The sequence below is a fragment of the Canis aureus genome, chromosome 23, assembly GCF_053574225.1.
Source record: "Canis aureus isolate CA01 chromosome 23, VMU_Caureus_v.1.0, whole genome shotgun sequence".
Classification (NCBI taxonomy): domain Eukaryota; kingdom Metazoa; phylum Chordata; class Mammalia; order Carnivora; family Canidae; genus Canis; species Canis aureus.
In genome coordinates this window covers 6,156,561-6,178,112 of record NC_135633.1, presented here as the reverse complement: position 1 = coordinate 6,178,112, position 21,552 = coordinate 6,156,561, and the positions used below count along the sequence as shown (strand labels likewise).

Here is a 21,552-nt window from a genome sequence, read left to right as displayed (position 1 = left end):
AAAGAAATTAAAATTAAAATTAAATATATATGTATATATATATATATTATATAATGTTTGAAAAAAGTTATTGGAGGAAAGTGAGAGTTCAGGGTGGTGATGGTGAGAGAGGGAGATTGAAGGACTCCATAAAAACCTACTTTCTTTTCCTTTTCTTCTATTCTTGCTAGGACCCATGCCCCCCGATTTATAGATGCCTCAGAATGCACATTGTGCCCGTCCTCCCTGTCAGGGACAAGGAGTTAATGGTCTCTTCAGAGTAGACAATATCTAAGGAAGGACCGGATGAAGCCATCACATGCATTTTCCAAACCACTGGCACTAAACATCTCCATGCCAAGACCCCCTGGTCCCTCCCCTTCTTCCCGAGTCTCCCAGACACTGTCTGTACCTTCCCTCTCTATACCTTCAGTAAACTCTGCTTTCACCTCCTGCCGGCTTTCATCTGATTTGATCCTACGTACAACCAGGGGCCCTCTTGGCTGGTCCTATGGGATCCCCTCTGGGCCCTTGGACATGGCCTGCTGGCATCCAGGGTTTCTCACTGGCTAGGTCATGGTAATTTCTTTTTTATTATTTTTTTTTAAGTTTTTGGTAAGTGCTTTATTATTCTTTAAAGGTAAGTCTTTTAAACAATATTAGTGGTAGTATGCCAGTAACGTTGTTTTTGATAATTTGCTTTATTTTTTTTTAATTTTATTTAAATTCTAGTTAGTGGGATCCCTGGGTGGCTCAGCGGTTAGCACCTGCCTTTGGCCCAGGGCGTGATCCTGGAGTCCCGGGATCGAGTCCCACATCGGGCTCCCTGCATGGAGCCTGCTTCTCCCTCTGCCTGTGTCTCTGCCTCTGTCTCTTTGTGTGTCTCTCATGAATAAATAAATAAATAAATAAATAAATAAATAAATAAATAAAATCTTTAAAAATAATAATAAATAAATTTTAGTTAACATAGAGTGTAATATTGGTCTCAGGTTAGAATTTAGTGGTTCCTCACTTACATATAACACCCAGTGCTCATCACGGCCCTCCTTTAATGCCCATCACCCATTTGGCCCATCTCCCACCCACCTCCCCTCCAGCAACCTTCAGTTTGTTCTCCACAGTTAAGAGTCTCTTATGGTTTGCCTCTTTCTGTTTTTGGTTCCCTTCCCCTATGTTCACCTGTTTTGTTTCTTAAATTCCACATATGAGTGAAAAATCATGTGGCATCTGTCTTTCTCTGACTTGTTTCACTTAGTATAATACATTCTAGCTCCATCCACATCATTACAAAGGGCAAGATTACCTTTTGACAGCTGAGTAATATTCCATTGTGTGTACACACCACCTCGCCTTTATTCATTCATCAGTTGATGGATGTTTAGGGCTCTTCCCATAATCTGGCTGTTGTTGACAATGCTGCTATAAACATCAGGGTGCGGGTGCCCTTCGAGTCAGTATTTTTGCATCCTTTGGGTAAATACCCAGCGGTACTATTGCTAGGTCGTAGAGTAGTTTTATTTTTAACGTTTTGAGGAACCTCCACAGTGTTTTCCAGATCAGTTGCACCAGTTTGCTTTCCTACCAACAGTGTCGGAATGTTCCTCTTCTTCCACACCCTCACCAACATCTGTTGTTTCCTGTGCTAATTCTGACAGGTGTGAGATGGTATCTCGTTATGGTTTTGATTTACACTTCTCTGATGGTAAGTGATGTTGAGCATCTTCTCACATTGGCCATCTGGATGTCTTCTTTAAAATGTCTATTCATGTCTATTCATGTCTCCTGCCCTTTTTTAACTGGGTCATTTGTTTTTTTTTTTTTTTTTTTTTTTTTGGTGCTGAGTTTTGCTAAGCTCTTCATAGATCTTGGATACTAGCCCTTTATCAGATATGTCATTTGCAATGACCTTCCCCCATCCTATAGGTCGCCTTTTAGTTTTGCTGACTGTTTCCTTTGCTGTGCAGAAGCTTCTTATCTTGATGAAGAGTCCCAATAGTTCATTTTTGCTTTTGTTTCCCTTGCCTTCAGAGATGTTTCTTTTTTTTTTTTTTTTTTCTTTTTTTTTCAGAGATGTTTCTAGTAAGAAATTGCTAAGACCAATGTCAGAGAGATTTCTGCCTGTGTTCTCCTCTAGGATTCTGATGGTTCCCTGTCTCATATTTAGGTCTTTCGTCTGTTTTGAATTTATTTTTGTGTATGGTGTAAGAAAGTGGTCCAGTTTCATTCTTCGCATGTAGGTGTCCAGCTGTGATGATTTCTTGCTGGCTGGGTTATTGCTAGGCAGGGAGACATTCTTCTTACTCCTATTGGAGTAGTAAAAATAAGCTTTTTCCTGTAGGGATCTGTAATTGAGGAGGAATGGGGAGCATGGGGGCTCCCCCTTTGTCCACCTGACTTCACTTTAACTGAGGTTTCCTTTATTTAGTTTCCCAGTAGTGTATATGGAGAAACACAGTGGAGTATGCCACATTGCAGATAGCCTTGTAAGCTAAGACTTGTAGCATCAATGCCATTAGATAGGCAATGTGCAAAAGCAAAGATGGACATTTTCTGTACTTTGGTCAGGTCCTGTGTTGAAACTTAGCATAGATTAGTTCACTCAACCTTCCCATGTCACTGGAAAGTAGAAATCATTATAGCCAGGGTGCTTAAAAAAAAAATCTGAAAATCATACTCATGCACGACCAGTTCCACAATTAGTATTTAACTGTTTTTTGCAGAAGAATGCAGGTCTGATCGATTTTAAAGCTTGACTCTTTTTATGTTGTGCCGCAGACTTCAGTAGTCTAAGCAGGGGAGGGTGGTTAGGAAAGGTTCTGATGAGGGCACCTGGGTGGCTCAGTCAGTTAAGCATTTGCCTTCAGCTCAAGTCATGATCTCAGGGTCCTGGGATGGAGCACCATTGTTGGGCTCCCTGCTTCCCCCTCCCCCTCTGCACTTCCTCCCACTCATGCTCTCCTGCTCTCTCTGTCTCTCTCAAATAAATAAATAAATAGCTCCTGATGATTTTATAGGTAAATAATTGTACTGCATAGATGCTATGAGTATGGCACAGGTAATGATTTATCATAATCCAGAGCTATAAAGATAATAAGAGGGGATCCCTGGGGGACTCAGCAGTTTAACACCTGTCTTCCGCCCACGGCATGATCCCAAGGTCCTGGGATCGAGTCCCACATCGGGCTCCCTGCATGGAGCCTGCTTCTCCCTCTGCCTGTGTCTCTGCCTCTCTCTCTGTGTGTGTCTCTCATGAATAAATAAATAAAATCTTAAAAAAAAGGGAGAGAATAAGAGTCCCACATTTCATAACACATTTTAAGCTGCGTGACCAATGAACTTGTAGCTCTAGTGAATAGATTGAAAAACGACATGGGAGATGGTGCTAGTTGCGTACGGCAAGGTACAAGTAGATGATGAACTCAAGAAATGATTCACTTCTGCTAAGTAAAAGGAATGGAGAAATTTTAGGAGTCTGTGCACTTATAAGGTGACAAAACACAGTTCACTCGGTGATTTTTGCCCTTCAGGAGATCAGTGCTCTTTGACCTTAAGGAAATATTACCCTTAATCAATTCTGAGGCTGCGTTTACCAAATAATCTGAATAAAAATCTGCCTCTCCAGGTACCTTCTTCCTGAGAGTAAGCATCCTGTTCAGGGGCTAAGGTAGTCCCATCATTAGAGAGGCACATTTCACAGATAAATATAAAAATACGGCGTCTAGGTTTCAGCTTATCTGTTTCTCTTCTGTGATTAGTTTGCGAAAGTCAGCTACCAGGAGGTGGAAAGTCTCTGGAGGAATAAGAACATCCTCGCCTATGGGCTGGAGAGACTCTTGCAGGTTTTATTTCACAGCGATCAGCAGATTCCACTTCTAAGGCTGGCTCTTCTTCTTCTTCAGCTGACTGCAGGGTTGTAAGGACCCGGAGTTAAATGCTATAAGACAGGCGACACGACACAGGTTTAGACATGCTCCCAAGGAAGAAGATAATAGGATGAGGGGGGGGAAAAAAAAAAACAGAACCTACCACTTTCATACAGACGTGTATTTCAGCAAAAATCACAAGCTAACAAGTGAAAAGCATAGTAATAGTACGACAAGCATCTCACAGGCCTGATATCCAGCATCCTCCTGCCAGGCAGAAAAAAAGTCACCTAATCTTGACAGATGCTCTCAGATCAAGAAACTACAGATGATGTTTCATAAAAAGAGTTCTTGGCTGCATACAAGGTTTCAAATATATATATATATATATATATTTATTTATTTATAGTGTGTGTGTATGTATATATACATGTCATAGTGAAGATAAGAATCCTGACCCTAATTGGATGTTTTGGGGAAAATGTCATTCGACCCTTTAACTCTCAGTTTCTACGTATAAAACATGGAGGCCAGAGGAGGAAAGGAATACAGATATTTTTTTTTTAAAAATTATTTATTTATTCATGAGAAACAGAGAGACAGAGAGAGAGAGAGAGGCAGGTAGAGGGAGAAGCAGGCTCCATGCAGGGAGCCCGACGCGGGACTCGATCCCAGGTCTCCAGGATCACACCCTGGGCCAAAGGTGGTGCTAAACCACTGAGCCACCCAGGCTGCCCGAAATATGGATATTTTTTAAAACTTGCAGAATCATAAGGATTCAATGAGAGGACAGATTTAAAGCACTTAGGAATGAGCGGTCCGGACACATGCTGGGTCTCAATATTATTTCAGTCTACATTCCATTCCATAAGGCCTGAACCACAGCCATGAACTCGTGCACCTGAGCTCATTCACCCATCTGTTTTACGGGGCATTCCTCCCACACCAGCCATTGCTACCGGAGGTGGGAGGAATAAATACACCATACTTTCTACCTTCCAGAAACTCGCTATCAAGGGACGAAGACGTGCAAATCGATGGCTACAATCAGTAGGATGGCACTCGAATTGTCCACATATAAAATACCATGAAACTATAGCCCCACGGTTGGTGGAAAAGCCCCAGAGCAGAGTGGCTGCTTCCTCTGCTTCCACTGGCAGCTGACCCTTGAGCAACACAGGTTTGAACTGTGTGACTCTGCTTACCTGTGGATTTTTTTTCAGTGAATACAGTACTATATATGTATTTTCTCTTCCCTGTGATTTTAATAACATTTTATTTTCTCTAAGTTACTTTATTCTGAGGATCTAGTAATAATACACAGACACAATAGGTGTTAATCAACCATTTATGTTATTGGTAAGGCTTCTGTCAACAGTAGGATGTTTGTTGCTAAATTCTTGGGTGGGGGTCAAGATCATACGCAATTTTTTTTTTTTTACTATAGAGGGGTTGGTGGCCCTAACCTCTGCATTGTTCAAGGGTTAACTCTACTTAGTTAAACCCTGGAAGAGCAGAAGAAAGGTACACAGTTTCTCCTTTCCACTCTTTCTCATCCAATGATTCCTTGTGCTTTGTCAACTGTGGCCTCTGATTTCTGAGAAAGGTGAGAGGGACATGAAGAAACTCATATTAGTTCAGCATTCCAATATATGATTTGCTTTATATATAAATGAATTAATAGGATATATAAAAATATAGGATGTCAAATGAAAAGAAAAAAAAAAAAAAACACCTGAGGGTGTGCCTGGGTGGCTTAGGCCATCCAAAATCTGACTCTTCTTTTTCTTTTCTTTTTCTTTTTTTTAAGATTTTATTTATTTGACAGAGAGAGAGAGAGAGAGAGAGAGAGAGAGAACCAGCAGGGGGACCTGTGGACAGAGGTTGAGCAAGAGGGAGAAGCAGGCTCCCCACCAAGCAAGGAGCCCGATATGGGGCTCGATCCCAGGACCCCGGAATCATGACCTGAGCCCAAGGCAGATGCTTAAGCAACTGAGCCACTCAGGGGCCCCAAATATCTGACTCTTGATTTTGGCTTAGGTCATGATCTCAGGGCTGTGAGGTTGAGCCCCATGTCAGGCTCTGCCCTGGGCGTGGAGCCTGCTTAAGCTTCTCTCTCCCCCTTTCCCTCTGCCTCTCCTTCCACCTCTCTCTCTCTGAAAAAAATAAAAAAATAAAAAAAATAAAAAACAAAATAAAAAATAATAATAACCTCGTGATGGTTATTGTGTTTGTATACTTGGCCAATTCTTCATTCCCATCCTTCTGGTGATGGGTCTCTACTCTCTGACAGTAGGGATATAGCCCCTAGTTCATAGTAATTGATTGATTGGGTAGAAAAGGATAGAGCAGGATGCCTGGGTGGCTCAGCAATTGAGCATCTGCCTTCAGCCCAGGGTGTGATCCTGGAATCCCAGGATCCAGTCCCACATCAGCCTCCCCACAGGGAGCCTACTTCTCCTTCTGCCTGTGTCTCTGCCTCTCTCTCTCTCTCTCTCTCTCTCTGTGTGTGTGTGTGTGTGTGTGTGTCTCACATGAATAAATAAATAAAATCTTAAAAAAAAGAAAAGGATAGATTATCTGAAATCATTTCACTGGATATTTTTGCTGGAGGTATAAGGCAAGGCTTCCATTTTCCTTTCGGTCATGAATTCCAGGCTCCGTACTACTGGCTACTCTGTCCCCACATTGTAGGATGGAGATGAAGAGATAAAGATGGAGAGAAAAGACGCCCCAATGGTATCACACTCCCTATTTCAGTCCTGAGATTTCTGAGTCTGGTCTAGTATCTTTGTCTTCTGGTTTCTGTTGAAGCATCAATATCTTCCGAACAAATTTTCTCTTGTAAAAAGTTGACTTTCTAATACTTGTCACTGAAATAGTCCTAAATAATGTAGCCACAGAGAATGGAATCAGATGTGATCCCTGGTCTGCCTGACTCCATAGCATGTGCTCGTGTCCACGTGGTGCATTTTTCTGCAGGTATGTTGGCTCCCTGACTTGCTCGCCATGGTTTGCTCCTGAACACTTACCTTTCAGTTCGTTTACTTACAGGTGATATACTTGTCTAGATAATGCTGCAGTGAATGCCAGGATTATTTATTCTCCACATGAAAGAGAAAGATAAATATTTTAGATCAATTAAAGGAAGGCGATATAGAACATTGTCTATGCATGTGAGCTCTTATCCTCATCTGCCTGTGTTCAAATCTTGGCTTGTTAGGTACGTAGCCTTCCTCAAGTCTTCCTCATCTATAAAATGGGAATCATAGAGCCCACCTCAGGGTTGTCCTGAGATCAAATGAATGCCTTTAAAGCCTCATAAGAATATCTTGTGCATGCAAGCTGCTCAATAAACACCAGTTGTGATTATTATTACTATATTATTACAAACACAAGTTTTCATTTCTCTGGGATGAAGGCTTCATGATACAGTTGTTGAATCATAGGGTAATTGTATGTTTCTTTCATAATTAACTACAAAACTGTTGTTCACAGTACTTGCTTGATTTTTACACTCCCATCAGCCATGTATAATTAAGTTTCCCCACATCTTTGCCAACATTTGTCATCTTGATACTTTTAGCCACTCTGATAGGTGAGTAGTGATCGCTCACTGTGGTTTTAATTAGCATTTCCCCAAAGGCTGATGATATCGAATATCTTTTCATGTGCTTATTTGCCATCTGTATGTTCTGTTTGCTGAAACATCTGTAATGTTTTTTTGTTCACTTTCTATCTTTTTTTTTACTGTTGAATTTTAAGAGTTCTTTATATATATTCTAGATATAGTTCTTTGTCGGATATATGGTCTGCAAACATATTTTACTAACCTGTAGCTTGTCCTTTTATCCTTTTAACAGATTCATAAAGCAAAAATTTTTAATTGAAAAGGTTTTAAATTCTGTTTTATCAGTTTTTCTGTAATGATTCATGTTTCTTGGTTTCAAATCTAAAAGCCCTGTGTCCGGCCGTACCTAGATTACAATAATTTTCTCATATGCCTTTTGCAAAGATGTTAATACTTTTATGTTTTAAGATTTAAGTTTGTGATTAAGTTTGAAGTGTTTTTTGTATAAGGTATGAAGCATATCTGGAGTTTAGTATTTTGAGCGTAGAGATCCAATTGCTCCATGCCATTTGTTAAAAAAGACTGTCCTTCCTCCATTGATTGCTTTTGCTCCTCTGGCAAAAATCAGTTGGACATATTTGTGTGGGTATATGTATGGATTCTCTAATCTGCTCTATTTATCTTTGTGTCTATCCTTTTGACCCTACTGGGCTGTTTTGATTACTATAGCTATACAATAAGCTTTGATATCAAGTCGAGTGATTTCTCTCACCTTATTCTTCTTTGTAAAGGTTGTTTTTAACGATTCTGGGGCTTATACCTTTCAATGTAAATTTTAGAATGCTCTCATTAATATCTGTAACTTTTAAGGGGATTTTGAAAGGAATTGCATTAAATCTTAACATCAATTTGGGAAGAATTGAATTTTTATTATGGTGAGTATTCCAATCCATGAATATATCCTCAATTTGGTCTTCTTTGATTTCTTCAATTAGCATTTTAGGGGCCCCTGGGTGGCTCAGTCAGTCAAGATTTCAGTTCAGGTCATGATCTCAGGCTCCTGGGATCCCACACCCACCGGGCTTCACCCTCAATGGGGAGTCTGCTTCTCTCTCTGGCATTCCCCCCACTCGTGCTCTCTCAAATACATAAAATCTTTTTAAAAATTAGCATTTTGTATTTTTAGCAAACAAATACTGTGCACATACATTTTAAATGTATACCTAAGCATTTTCTTTTCTGTGATTGTAATCGTATTGTATTTTTTGATATTTATTTATTTATTTTTAGAGAGAGACAGAATGAGAGTATGAGCAGGAGGAGGGGCAGAGGGAGAGAATCAAGAGAATCTCTTACTAGTTCTAATTGTGTGTGTGTGTGTGTGTGTGTGTGTAGTCTTTAAGGTTTCCTATATAATCTCATGTCATCTGCAAATAGAGACAATGTTACTTCTTTCCTGATTTGAATAACTTTTATTTCTTTTTCATTTTATCATTATTTAATGTCTCTATACTTTATAGCTTTAATAACTTTATTTGCTCTGAAGTCCTCTCTAAATGACATTACTATAGCTAATCCTGCTTTTATTTTTTTTTTTATTCATTTTTGGATAGTCTTTTTCCATCTTCTTATTTCTATTTACCTGTGTTGTTATATTTCAAGGGAGTTTCTTAATGAGTAACATATAAATGATGTGTGTGTGTGTGTGTGTGTGTGATTTACTCACTCTGGCGATTTTTGTCTAAGAGTAATATATTTAAATCACTTACATTTAAAGTAGTTATTGATGTGTTAGTGTTTAAGTCTATCATTTTATTTTTGTTTTCTCTTTATTTCATTTAGTTTTTATTTCTGTTTCTCCTTTCTTGCCTTCCTTTACATTACCTCAAAGATTTTTTTTTAAAGATTTTATTTATGATAGAGTTATAACAGTGTATAGTGACAACCTTTTCTCACTTAAATAAAATGTGGAAACCTCATTTTCATGTAGATCTTTTGAGTTTCCTCCAATTCTTTTTAAAGATCTTATTTATTTACTCATGAGAAACACACACAGAGAGAGACAGAGACACAGGCAGAGGGAGAAGTGGCTGCCTGTGGGGAGCCAGATGTGGGATTCAATCCCAGGACCCCAGGATTACAGCCTGAGCCAAAGGCAGACACTCAACCAGTGAGCCACCCAAGCGTCCCTAGTTTCCTCCAATTTTAAAAGTCATTGTCTTAAGTACTAATTTTTGTTTCAACCACAAAATATGATTTTTAAAACTCATAAAGAAAAAAACAGTGTGTAACATGTACTGCTATTTCTGCTCTGTTGTTTCTATTCTCTCGGCTGATGCTTCAGAATTCTTTCTTATATCATTTCCTTCCTGTTCAAACTGCCTGTAGTCAATCCTCAAGAGCAGTTCTGCTTGTCTTTCATTTTCCTCTGCTTTGACCATTTCCTGTCCCTGATTCCACCCTTCCCCGCTTCTGTATCGCTTGGTGGTTGTAGGGATTCTCTAAAATAGAAAGCCTAAAATAGAAGAACTTTTACTCTGCTCTTTGCTGTTGGTGATTCCCATTTGCTCTACAGGAGAAATGAGCTTAGTTAGGAAGAGCCTACCTCAACTTCTGCTGCTAGACTGGGGGTCATGAAACAACTGGCGTGGGTCTTCTTTGGTCTGGAGGGGCAGATGCTGCTCTGCAACTGTGTTATCCAACCCTACAGTCTCATCCAGTTCATTTTTTTTCCTTACCAACTTTCAGATTTCTTCCTTGGTTCTCTTGCATTTATTTACATGGTTTATGGTTACATGTAGAAAAGAAACGGAGGGAGAAGTGGGTCTATCCCATCTTCTGAAGACCAGAGTCACAAATGGAATTCTGATTCAAAGTCCTTACCAGCTCTCATGACGCTAATTACTAAAAACAAACAAACACAGCCCTGGAAATGTTTTTAGATTCAGCCTCATGTTAAGTCCTTAAATCCCTATACTTTATGTATATTCAACCTTCCTGGAAAACAGGAGGGTTTCCAAAAGTTTAAAACATACCGACAATAGGGAAACCATTGCCTTTACCAATATTTGACATACAAGTTTCGAGGTGTCTTAACCTTATTCCCAGGTACAAAATATAAAGTTTTCCTATTGACCAGTTGCTCTTCATTTTCCCTTCTGGGTGCTGTTTCTTCCTTTATGCTTAGAGTGTTTCTGCTCTAGGGGGCAATACCCATGAGGATAACCTTCTTGTTAGTGATGGCAAATCCTCTTGATAGTGTTGCATATTTCTACACACTGATGTTCCCTTTGCTTTTCCTGTTAGAATGCTTACATTCCATGTTCTTTCATGATTTTTCTGGTTGACTATAGCTCAGTCGATTAAGCTAAAGTATTAGCTTAAATTATGCTTACCTTTCAGTTAAGGTATTAGTTTAAATTAGCTTTAATTTGCACACATTATGCCTCCTAGAAATATTTGCATTATAATAAAAAATTTCAGTGTCTCAGCCCCAAAGAATAGTTAATGCAGATATTTAATACTTTGTGACTGGATAGTGGCAAAAATTGTGGCGGAAGTGTCCTCTGTTTTCTTATTTATAGAGAAAAGGGTTGAATTAATTGCCATGTAGAGTTATTCCAGTATTATGATTCTAATTGAATAGATGTGAATGTGCATAATTAATCATGTCAGTCTCCCCATTCTTATAATGATATGAAAAACTCATATCTCCCCCAAATTAAATTATTAACATTGAAGGAAAGGCACAGCCATGCTGCATCTGCCAAGGATTGAGCAAAGGTATGCATCTGGGGTATATTGTGGATTCTGATGTTATCATGTGCTCGGAATAACCAAATGTAGAGGGAGATGAAAGATCCTTTATGCTTTTAAGAATATTTTATATCTTTTATTTTGCTTTCTATCTGCTAAGTGACCACATTCCACAGTTAGAATATGCTTTTGTCACAGGAAGAACATGTTGCAATATGCATCCTATTTTTCCTGTCATTTGTATCTATGGTTTGCTACTAAAGTATTAAGGAAATGCTACTACCTCTTTGGCCCTTTCCACTGAATCTCAGGTATGCAGGAAATTCATTTATTGGCATTCGGTTCATAAATGCCTCATAATAATTGAAGACTCAATTGGCAGTGTTATTCTATTAATTAAACTTATTGTATATATTCTTATCTTTGCATTTTATTAAGACAAAGGGAGATTTTAAAAAAAGGAAAAGGGAGAGAAACATAATTAGGAAAGAGGTAGACAGTTCTATCTACTCAAAGAAAAAGCAACCTTGACAAGCTAAATAATTGAGCTCAGCTTTTTGCCTGTGAAATGGAAGAACAATGAATTGGAAACTCAGGACTCCAGTGAATGCTCAATAATTATTTCCATCCTCTGTTGTGATGGGGTCAAATCTGATATAAATGGAAAATGTAGAGAACACTATCTTCCTTTGTTTCCCTAGTCTATTGGATGCTTTAGGCTAGGCGATCTAGACTACAATTCTGCCTCTGTTATCTATCTAATTTCTTGCAAAACTTTAGAATTTCTTGGTTTGTATGACTTGGTTTGGTGCAACCATAAGGATTACACATGATTAAGACATAGTCACTAGAACCATGTTGATGAGCTGTTTCTTTGGCAACTGCAGACATGACAAGGGGGAGAAAATAATTGAGTATAACTAGATATTTAAAGAGGATTTTGAGCTTTTATTGAGTTCTCAGATGTCTTCTTCATTCAGTTGTACAAATATTTAATTGCATTTTCCCCTTCTCTGAATTTTAATCTCTTTATTTTGCAGAGCTTGAGTGATTTCTGAACATCACATTCCACTTCTGCATAGATAAGAGCTACTTCACAAAGTTCTGCTGAGGGATATTGTTTAATATTTCTCTCAGTTTATAGAATGCAGGGAGAGAGTGGATAAGGGTAGCTAAGATAGCTTTTCATATCTTCAGCTAGCTAATATTTCATGATGTACTTTGTTTTGGTGTTGTGCTATTGGCTGCATGCCATTGTAAACAAACCATTTTTAAAATCAAATTTGTATAAATCATATCATTCTAGTCTCTTTATTACATTAACAAAACTGTTTTGCATGCTCGTCTCCAATTACGGCACTCTGAAGATGTATTGAGATAAAAACTGTTATCAAGATGATCGTTAAACCAAGCTAGAAACAACATCAAGTATTCTTTCTTGACTGGAGTGTATATACTCTCTCTTTCTATATATTTGCTTTCAACTGGCACGTCAATCTTTAATATTTGTTTAGTGATGCAGTTTCTTTTTTCATTAAGAATACGTATAACAAATTAGAGATGTACAGAGACAGAAATCAAATTACTTTTTCCGTCCAAATAAAATTATATTATCACATGTGAATTTTTGTTAATTCTCCACATGCAAATGAATTTGATAGAATGCAGAATTTAACATTTCTCCTTCTTTTGAGAGACTCCACGATTATGAATTCCAATCTTGTTCTGTGTTGCTATTCATAATTTACTAGGCATTCCTTCTTTTAAAACATTTGGGTTATTTTCTATCCATCTGGTATCTACTATATATATATGTTTTTCTACTAAAGATTATATTACTATATGATCCTGTGCATATATCTATGTATGTGTGTGTGTGCATTTTGTGTTCAATTATTTCATTATGTTGAATTCTTAGTTGTAGAATAACAGAACCAACAGTTATAAATTCCTATGTCACTTGTACTGTGTATTTTTGCAATTTTTCCTAGAAAAGTTATAAATTATAACTTGTATGATTCTGGAGGTGTTGGCAGTATATAAAAAATAGCATTGCTTTGCAAATGTGATGTGAGAGTCTGGCCCAATGTCAGGATATGGGAAGGCCACCAAAATGTTTTTCCCTGAATCAGAATATTAATCTTTTAATTTTTATTTTCAGTAATCAAGCATTATTTAATTTCGTGGTTAAGAATTTCAAGAAATCAAGTTTTAGATTTTGAAGAAGTCTTTCAAATTCTTGTTTCTACTTGTTCTATATGTCAGAGACTCATAAACTTAGGTAGAAAAATATGCTTTCAGCAAGGTGTGTTTCTAATGCATAATGCTATTCTGAATATTATTTTCGTATCTTAACAATTTTGCTGTAAATAGTCTTTTAAAACAACATTTTTATAGAAGGCTGACTAAGTAAATTGACGTCTTCTTCTGCGAGGCCATAAAGTCTTTGTTGTTACTATTATCTATAGTATCTATATTGTATTCTATATCTATATTGTAGTGATTATCTATATTGTAGTGATTCAAGAGTGTCTAAAATTATATTTTACATTTTGTGGAGACTTTGAAAATTATAAAAATGAACCTAACCACAACATGTAATTAAATTGGGGTCTTATCAGTAGTTTCTTAACCTTTATATACATATACTACTTTATATACATATACATACTAAGGAAGGCAAACAGATTTCATCTTCTGTATCAAGTCAGCTCACCTAGTGGCAGGTGTCTGGAATGTGTGTGAGGACAGAGAAAACACATCTTTTTTCAGCAGGAGAGTAGTTGGATGCTGACATCAGTCTCCTGTATCATAGGAATGGGAACAGAGTGTATTTGCCACATTCTTGCTATCCAGGACCTACGTATTTTTTTTAAGGATTTTATTTATTTATTTGAGAGAGAGGGAGAAAGAGAGAGAGAGAGAGAAAGCACAAGCCTGGGGGAGGGGGAGACTGGTGGAGGGAGGGAGCGGAGAAGCAGACTCCCCACTGAGCTGGGAGCTGGACTCCAGGCTGGATCCCAGGACCCTGAGATCATGACCTGAGTGGAAAGCAGATGCTTAGCCAACTGAGCCACCCTAGTACCCTGGACATCCATATTTTTATAGTAGTCCTATCTATTGGCTAATATAGATAAACTGCTGTAAGAATACAGAGAAAGGCAAATGGGCCACTTAATAGTTGTAATTCTCTGGAGAAATTGTTATGTAGAAAAAAAAAAAAAGAAAGAAAGAATCAAGCGTGTGAGGTATGCAGCAGAATTCCTTTGTTGTCCAAATATTCTGCTTAGGTTATTTTCGAAGTTCTCTCACCTTTATAGAGCTATGAACCAAATGCTGCTAAATCTAACAAGCCCATACACGGGCTTCACACGGAGGAAGGTTCACATACAAGCCCATACACGGAGGTTCACACGGAGTCATGCCTACCTATGTTTAAATTGTGCCAATTCTCCTCTCACGTGTCTGACTCTAGGGCAATGAATAACAACAGAAGCTATATCTGCCCCCCAGGAGATATTTAAGAAATGTGTAAGAAGTTATAGGTTTCTCCCAGTGATTGGTGAGTGTTACTGTATTTGAGTAGGTAGGGATCAGAAATTCTTGATAGGTAATTCTGTACAACCAAAGAAATCTCTGGTGTCCACAGAAATCTCCAGTGCCCAGCAAGACAAACCTCACTGTGGGCACACCCCAAGATCTGGGCAGGAAGAGTACTGCTCCAGCTCCATATATCACACTTAATAATGAATTTATTAAAGAATTTAGAGGTTCCTCTTTCACCTGGGACCCACACAACTTTTATGACCCTATCATCTCTTTTTTATCAGGCTCTGGGAAAATACTTGCTCATGTCTTCAAAACGAAGGAAGACGATGTGTGAATAGGGTGAAGATTGCTAGGTGGTGTCACTGCTCAAAGGAGTGCAAGTATTGGAAAGACAATAGTGCTTACATCGAGAAAAGAAAAAATTAACTTGTCAAATTCTGTCTTTCACGTAGCCTGAACGCAATCAATTCCTGCATAATTAAAAGCTGCAAGAACTGCTGAGTATCTGTTTTCTTGTTTCTCTCCATACTCTGGTTTATGTTTCTAGAGTTATTCACAAATCTGTGTTATATTTGGAACACTTGCACTTGGCTTTCTAAAGAACATTTTGCAATATTAAGTAATACATAAATATGTGTATTTGCAGGCCTGGATGTAATGTGCAAGAAACAAGATACGAATTCTTTATTAGCTGCAAAATGCACATGGAATATTAAATGTCGAGAATAGTTTTATTTTATGAACTTATGTAATATGACAATTAAGCCAATTAAAATTTTGACTTTATTTGAATATTTAATTAAAATTTATTATCAATCTATATAAATATGTATTTGCCTTTTAATTTAATAAGGCATTAAATAAAACTTCATTGGAAAGCATATATTTTAAAAATCCAATAACTTAGGAGGAGGTCATTATTGAGGAAGGGACTTAAATATTAGTAAAGTTTTTGCCCTGAAGTCATTAGGTAATCTATCATTCACCCATACTCAATTGAAATCGTGTAGTTTAGTAGAGCAATTACTGGAAAAGCAATGAAATATGATTGTAGACAAGTAAGAGAGATTCAAAACACCTTTTAACAGGTTTCAAATCAAATAATATTACATTATCTGCTACACATGAAACTCCAAGTTTCATTAGTAAATATGGTTTTAACATTTAATATTGTCATCATGCTAAGTATATCTACATATTATTTTTAAGAAATGATAAAAAAAACTATTTTGTAAAATTACATCTTGAATTTACATCCTTGCTTGGAGGCTACTTGTTCTCATTTTTACATTGACACTATTCCTAGAGGTCTACTATATAGAATTTCTATAGGTCTTTCATTACTATTCTTTTTTCTAATCCATTCTCCAACTCAAATAATTTAAAAGAGAGTCTCCATTGATGTCTAAATACTGAAGAGTGAATGTACACCTCAGCATGTGGAGGGATTTCTAGAAAATATATTTTCTTTCATACCTTATCAAAGCAAATTATTTTGACATTGGTATAAATATGACTTGGTTCATACGTAGTGATAGCACATTTCCTCAATTTTCCACTTCAACACCCTAGCTAACAATATGCCTACTTCAATTAAAATTATTGCTATTTTTTCTTGAGCAACTATTAGGATGGGGTTGCTATGTATGAAGATGGGAAGAACTACAGGATGAATATATTTGGAAGTGGGTAAAAATAAACAATATAGGTGTTAGACAAGTTAAGATTGAGGTGTCTGTTGGGCATTTGATTTGCACAGCTCTGCAGCCCCATCTCACATTCTCTTGCTCTTTCTTTTACTGCAAGCATTGAAATGACAACTAGCTTCGTGCAGGGATAACCTGGTAGCCTCTGACAAAAAGATACAGCACGAATTCTTACTTCTGGGGTTCTCTGATGCTGGATATGCAACATCTACTCACTACCACCCATGCATGAGAAACTTGAAATTGAGGATTAACATCTCATGCTGTTAACACTTGATCAATTATGGATGGGAATCCATGGATATGTGGACTCCTCATTGTTCCGATGGGTAAATTTGAAGCATAATTTTAGTTGCATAATTTTAAGAACCATAGAAATTTGTGGCCTAAAAGAATTAAAAGCCTAAAGGCTTTGAACTAAACCAATATGATGGCCAAAACAGATCGTAAATGATGTGTAGCTATTTATAATCCTTATTTATCCACTTAGTATTCTTGTTGGTCCTCTTAAACTGTATTTTTAGATTACATAGAAGTTGAAAACAAAACTGTTTTCCCCAGTGAGCAGAAATATTGATAACGTTAGACTATTCTTCACCTTAGACTATTAAGTAGTCTGTGATTATAATATTGCTGCTTACTCATTGTGAATTATAGTTACATCGTATATATTTTCTCATTCATTTTCATTAGCCTGTGTGCTTCTTTGTATTTATTTATTTATTATGTATTAAATTTTTTAAAAGAATTTATTTATTTGTTTGAAAAACAGCAAACATGAGTGGTAGGGAGAGGCAGAGGGGAAAGCTGAGCAGGAAGCCCAATGTGGGGCTCCATCCCAGGACCCCAGGATCATGACCTGAGCCAAAAGATGCTTAACTGACTGAGCCACCCAAGTGCCCTGCATCTTTGTATTCAAAATAGGTTTCTTATAAACATCATAGAGTTGAGTCTTTATTTTTTATATCCAGTTTGTCAATCTCTGACTTAGAGTATTTAGACCACTTACATGTAATGTTATTATTGATAGCTTTGGGTTGAAACACAAATTCTGTCAAACACACCTTTGATTTGACAACTTCTACTAGTTTGAATTGTTGTGTTAATACTAAGTTAGGTATGAAATCTCTTTATTTCAATAGGAAAAAAGTTAGCTAAAATCTTTTAGTTAGACTGAACAAAATAAATGGAATTTTTCCTTTTTAAACAATTCTGACATTTGTAATCAGATTACAGGATACTAGAATAAGAATAGTGGTTTTTTTTTTTAGAGATCTATGCTAAAATTTTACAGGCATCTATTTTCCTGAATGTTTCTTTCAGTTACAAAATGTAGTTTTATTATGATATATACCTGTGGTTTTCTTCTGGATTGCCTCCATATTTAAAAACAACAACAACAAAAAACAAAAACAAAAAAACAAAAAAAAAACACCTCCACCTGAAAATGAACACTATCTAATATTAGATATTATCTACACATCCATATTATGGGGAGAGCATAGCAAGCCATTCAAATAATAGGTTGCATTTCCTCCTTTCCTAACCAGACTTTTTGTTGTTGTGTAGGCAATTTTGTTGATTAAGTCCTCCCCTGGAGTTTCAGTGCTAAATGGCAAAAACAAGTATTCACTGTCCATTATTCTTAAACAAATACCTCTGACTTATCACAAAAGTATGATTTACAAATGGATGAAACTTAAGAAGAGAGGTATCCTTCCTATGTATAAAGAAGTCTTTAACCAGTCAGTTGAACACTCATGTAATGTTGGCACGCTGATAGGAGACACGGAGGGCAGAAAAAGCTGCTATCAGCTTATACATTCCTCTTGGCCTTCCCTGTGTAGAATTGAGGTTTTGAGAGAGTGAGATGTAATCAGTTTTAACTTCATAGAAAAATGCTCTTTTATTAGAAAAGCTATTAAAAATGACCAAATGAAACTTAACAGCATATTAAGAGGTTTTTTTTTTTTTTTAAAAAAAAACACTTTCGGGATCCCTGGGTGGCGCAGCGGTTTGGTGCCTGCCTTTGGCCCGGGGCGCGATCCTGGGGACCCGGGATTGAATCCCATGTCGGGCTCCCGGTGCATGGAGCCTGCTTCTTCTGCCTGTGTCTCTGCCTCTCTGTCTCTCTCTCTGTGACTATCATGAATAAATAAATAAAATCTTTAAAAAAAAAATAAATAAATAAAAAATAAAAAACACTTTCTACATTAGTGTTTCCTGTCCCAAAGATTACTGCTTTCATCTACTAGTTTGGCTTTCTATACAATAGTGCATCATTTTCAGTCATATGTGACTAGGCCCTTCAAAGCTCATTTTGCAAAATGGAGATATATCAACAATGAAAAGATTAATTATTTTTGGTTTGGGAGTTATACTTTGGTGAGGAACTTTAACTTTGTAAGATTGTTTTCTCTTCTTTATTTTTTCTGTCTTTTCTTAGTATGTTTGTCCTCTGTTCTGTAAATGTTCCTGTTATCCTCCTAGCTAAAATAATATTGATTTTTTTCCCTGATGTTATGTTTTTCTGGAGATTGCATTTTCTAATCAAATGATATATGAATTCTTAACTGTGAGACACTGAATGAGATGAAGTGTTAACATGATGGAATATCTAAGAAAACTTATGATCCCTTCCTTATACTGTAGCAACAAAAAATATGTAAGAAGGGCAATTTGGCCATCAAAATTTCACATCAATACCTTAAAACCAGTTAGGTGCTTGAAATTTTGTACTAATCGTATTTTAAAGTTCATTAACCCTTGATAAATGAGTAAAAATATGGTGGTAGCAGAAGAAATATCAGAAAGGGAGACAGAACATGGAAGACTCCTAACGGTGGGAAACGAACTAGGGGTGGTGGAAGGGGAGGAGGGCAGGGGTGGGGGGTGACTGGCTGGTGGGCACTGAGGGGGCCACTTGATGTGATGAGCACTGGGTGTTATTCTGTATGTTGGCATATTGAACACAAATAAAAAATAAATTTAGTATTAAAAAAAAGAAAAAAAGAAATCACTTGCAGATGTACTTACTGTCAGTTAATTGATACTGGGAAATTAGTAGGGGCAAATCTTACTAAAATGAGGTTGGGAGGTTTCAGTAGAGGGAGCTCTCATGCCCTACCACGTGGCGGTCAGACCCAACTCCTTGCCTGTGGGGTGGATGCTACTCTACTGTTCCAACTAAGAAACTGGAGTTTCTTATCCTGCCACCCCCTCTCCCAAGCAAAAGTTCAGCCAATGTAAAGCTGCCACACTGGGAACTCCCCAATTTACTCCACTCGACTTAGTTAACAGAAACCTTCCCAACTGACCCCCTTTCTCCTTAAAAAACTGTACCTCTCTTTTGTTCCCTGGACCTGCCTATGGTTCTGCAACAACTTTTTTTTTTTTTTTTTTTGTCCAGGATTGCAGTTCTCTTTTATTCCCAAAATAAACTCATCTTTGGCTGGTAAAATAATTGGCAGATTTACTTGTAAAGTGAACTATATAATAATTACCTGATTTAAAAAAAAAAAAAGCATTCAATTATCGGGTCCCTTTCTTAATCCTAAGGATTCCTCTGCATTTCATCAATTCTATAATCAACTTTTGTGCAGCTTCAACTTATAAAGACCTGCCAACTGAAAAAACAAAATGCAGTTGAAGAGAGATACTTCTTTCTTTCTTTCACCTCAGGAATACTACAGTCATGCACTCTGTTATTTTGGGCCACACATTTTTCATCATTTTTGAAAAAAAAAATTGTACAGCATAAGGATTAGGAATGTACATTTTTAGGAATAAGATAAACAGGTCTACCCCCTATATTTGTAAGAGTTCTGGGTAAGGGGAATCAATGGAGGTACAAATGACAAATGTCTAAATATTTGGAAGTCATAAATTACAAAACTTGGGAGTTACAAATTATTAAATAATTTCCTTTGCTTCTGTTTTGAAAAAATACGCTTTTGTAATGACCTGCAGGAACAGGTTTTTATTGAAAATATTCAGTTATCATAGGTTCTGCATAAAAAAACAGAAGGACCTGGCCATTGGCTTCTAGACTCTGGCCTCCAGACTGCGGTCCACCACCTTCTTTCCAAAGTCCGTTCTCTGTCCCGTAACAGGGGAGGGCTGCGTGGCTGTCTCAGCCTGCCCATGCACACTCAGTCCACAGCCCCACAAAGCTTGACACTTGACACTTGACACTCTTCAGTTTTCAGGTTGTCTGTGTTGGAAGCGTGCATGTGGCTGAGGAGGAGCAGAGACGGGTATCTTGGAGTGTTCATCCCTCAGCCCCATGGACCTTGGGCCCCATGGAGCAGTGCACATCAGGACAAGGCTCAGAGCTCCTCCGAAGTGCTTGCCTCTGATCAGGAGCCAGATTTCCTCATTCCCAATGTGATACTGCAGTGCGTCTTATGTTTATGACTTTTCCCCATCAATGGCTAGTTATGTGTCCTTCACGGTAGAGCCAGAGTACCTGGGTCTGAATGCCAGGTTCACCACTTAAGAGCTGTGGATCTCTGGGAATATCATATAATCACTCTCTCAGTTTCCTCATCTGCAAGTCAGAATAATAATAACCTCTAACTCAAAGGATTTGAGAATTAAATGATTTAATATTTATCAAATCCTTAGAAGAGTGCCCAGCACAAAGCAGATACTTAAGAGCTGGTTGTTCAAGAAGTAAAATAAATTGGTTTCTTATTTATGAAAATGGTAATTTTAATAAATTTTACTGTAAGGAGCTGAAAAAATATGTAAGATCATGCCTGAGAAGTGTTATTCCAGTGCTTGGCACAAAGTAGTGTAGCGGATTGTTAAATAATAATAGAGTATAAAGAAGTAAATGTAGCTCCTGATATATATACATCCTAAGATTAAAAATTACAGCCTTTTTTGCAATGCTATTGCTCTTTAGTACATTTTGTATTTTCTTTGACAGTCAGTTATGCTGTAGACATTTGTCTTGGCTTTGTAAGTTTGAAGGCACAAATATTCTCCCTTTTGATAAATTTATATTGTTTTTTTATGACCATTAATCTCAGAAATTAGAAAGTCTTATCACATATTTGCCATTTTAAGCTAATCCATTCATTTGGTTGATAGATATTTGCCATATGGTCTAACTGTGTGA

General features: G+C 37.3%; 1 long non-coding RNA gene across 1 annotated transcript in view; it reads left to right on the top strand.

The window, feature by feature from the left end:
• Positions 1–15,473, top strand: part of LOC144294524 (uncharacterized) — a 267,849-nt gene extending 252,376 nt beyond the window's left edge. The window contains exon 3 of the long non-coding RNA XR_013361886.1: positions 15,003–15,473. This is a non-coding gene — a long non-coding RNA (uncharacterized LOC144294524). The remainder of the gene's footprint in view (positions 1–15,002) is intronic.
• Positions 15,474–21,552: the final 6,079 nt, after the last annotated feature.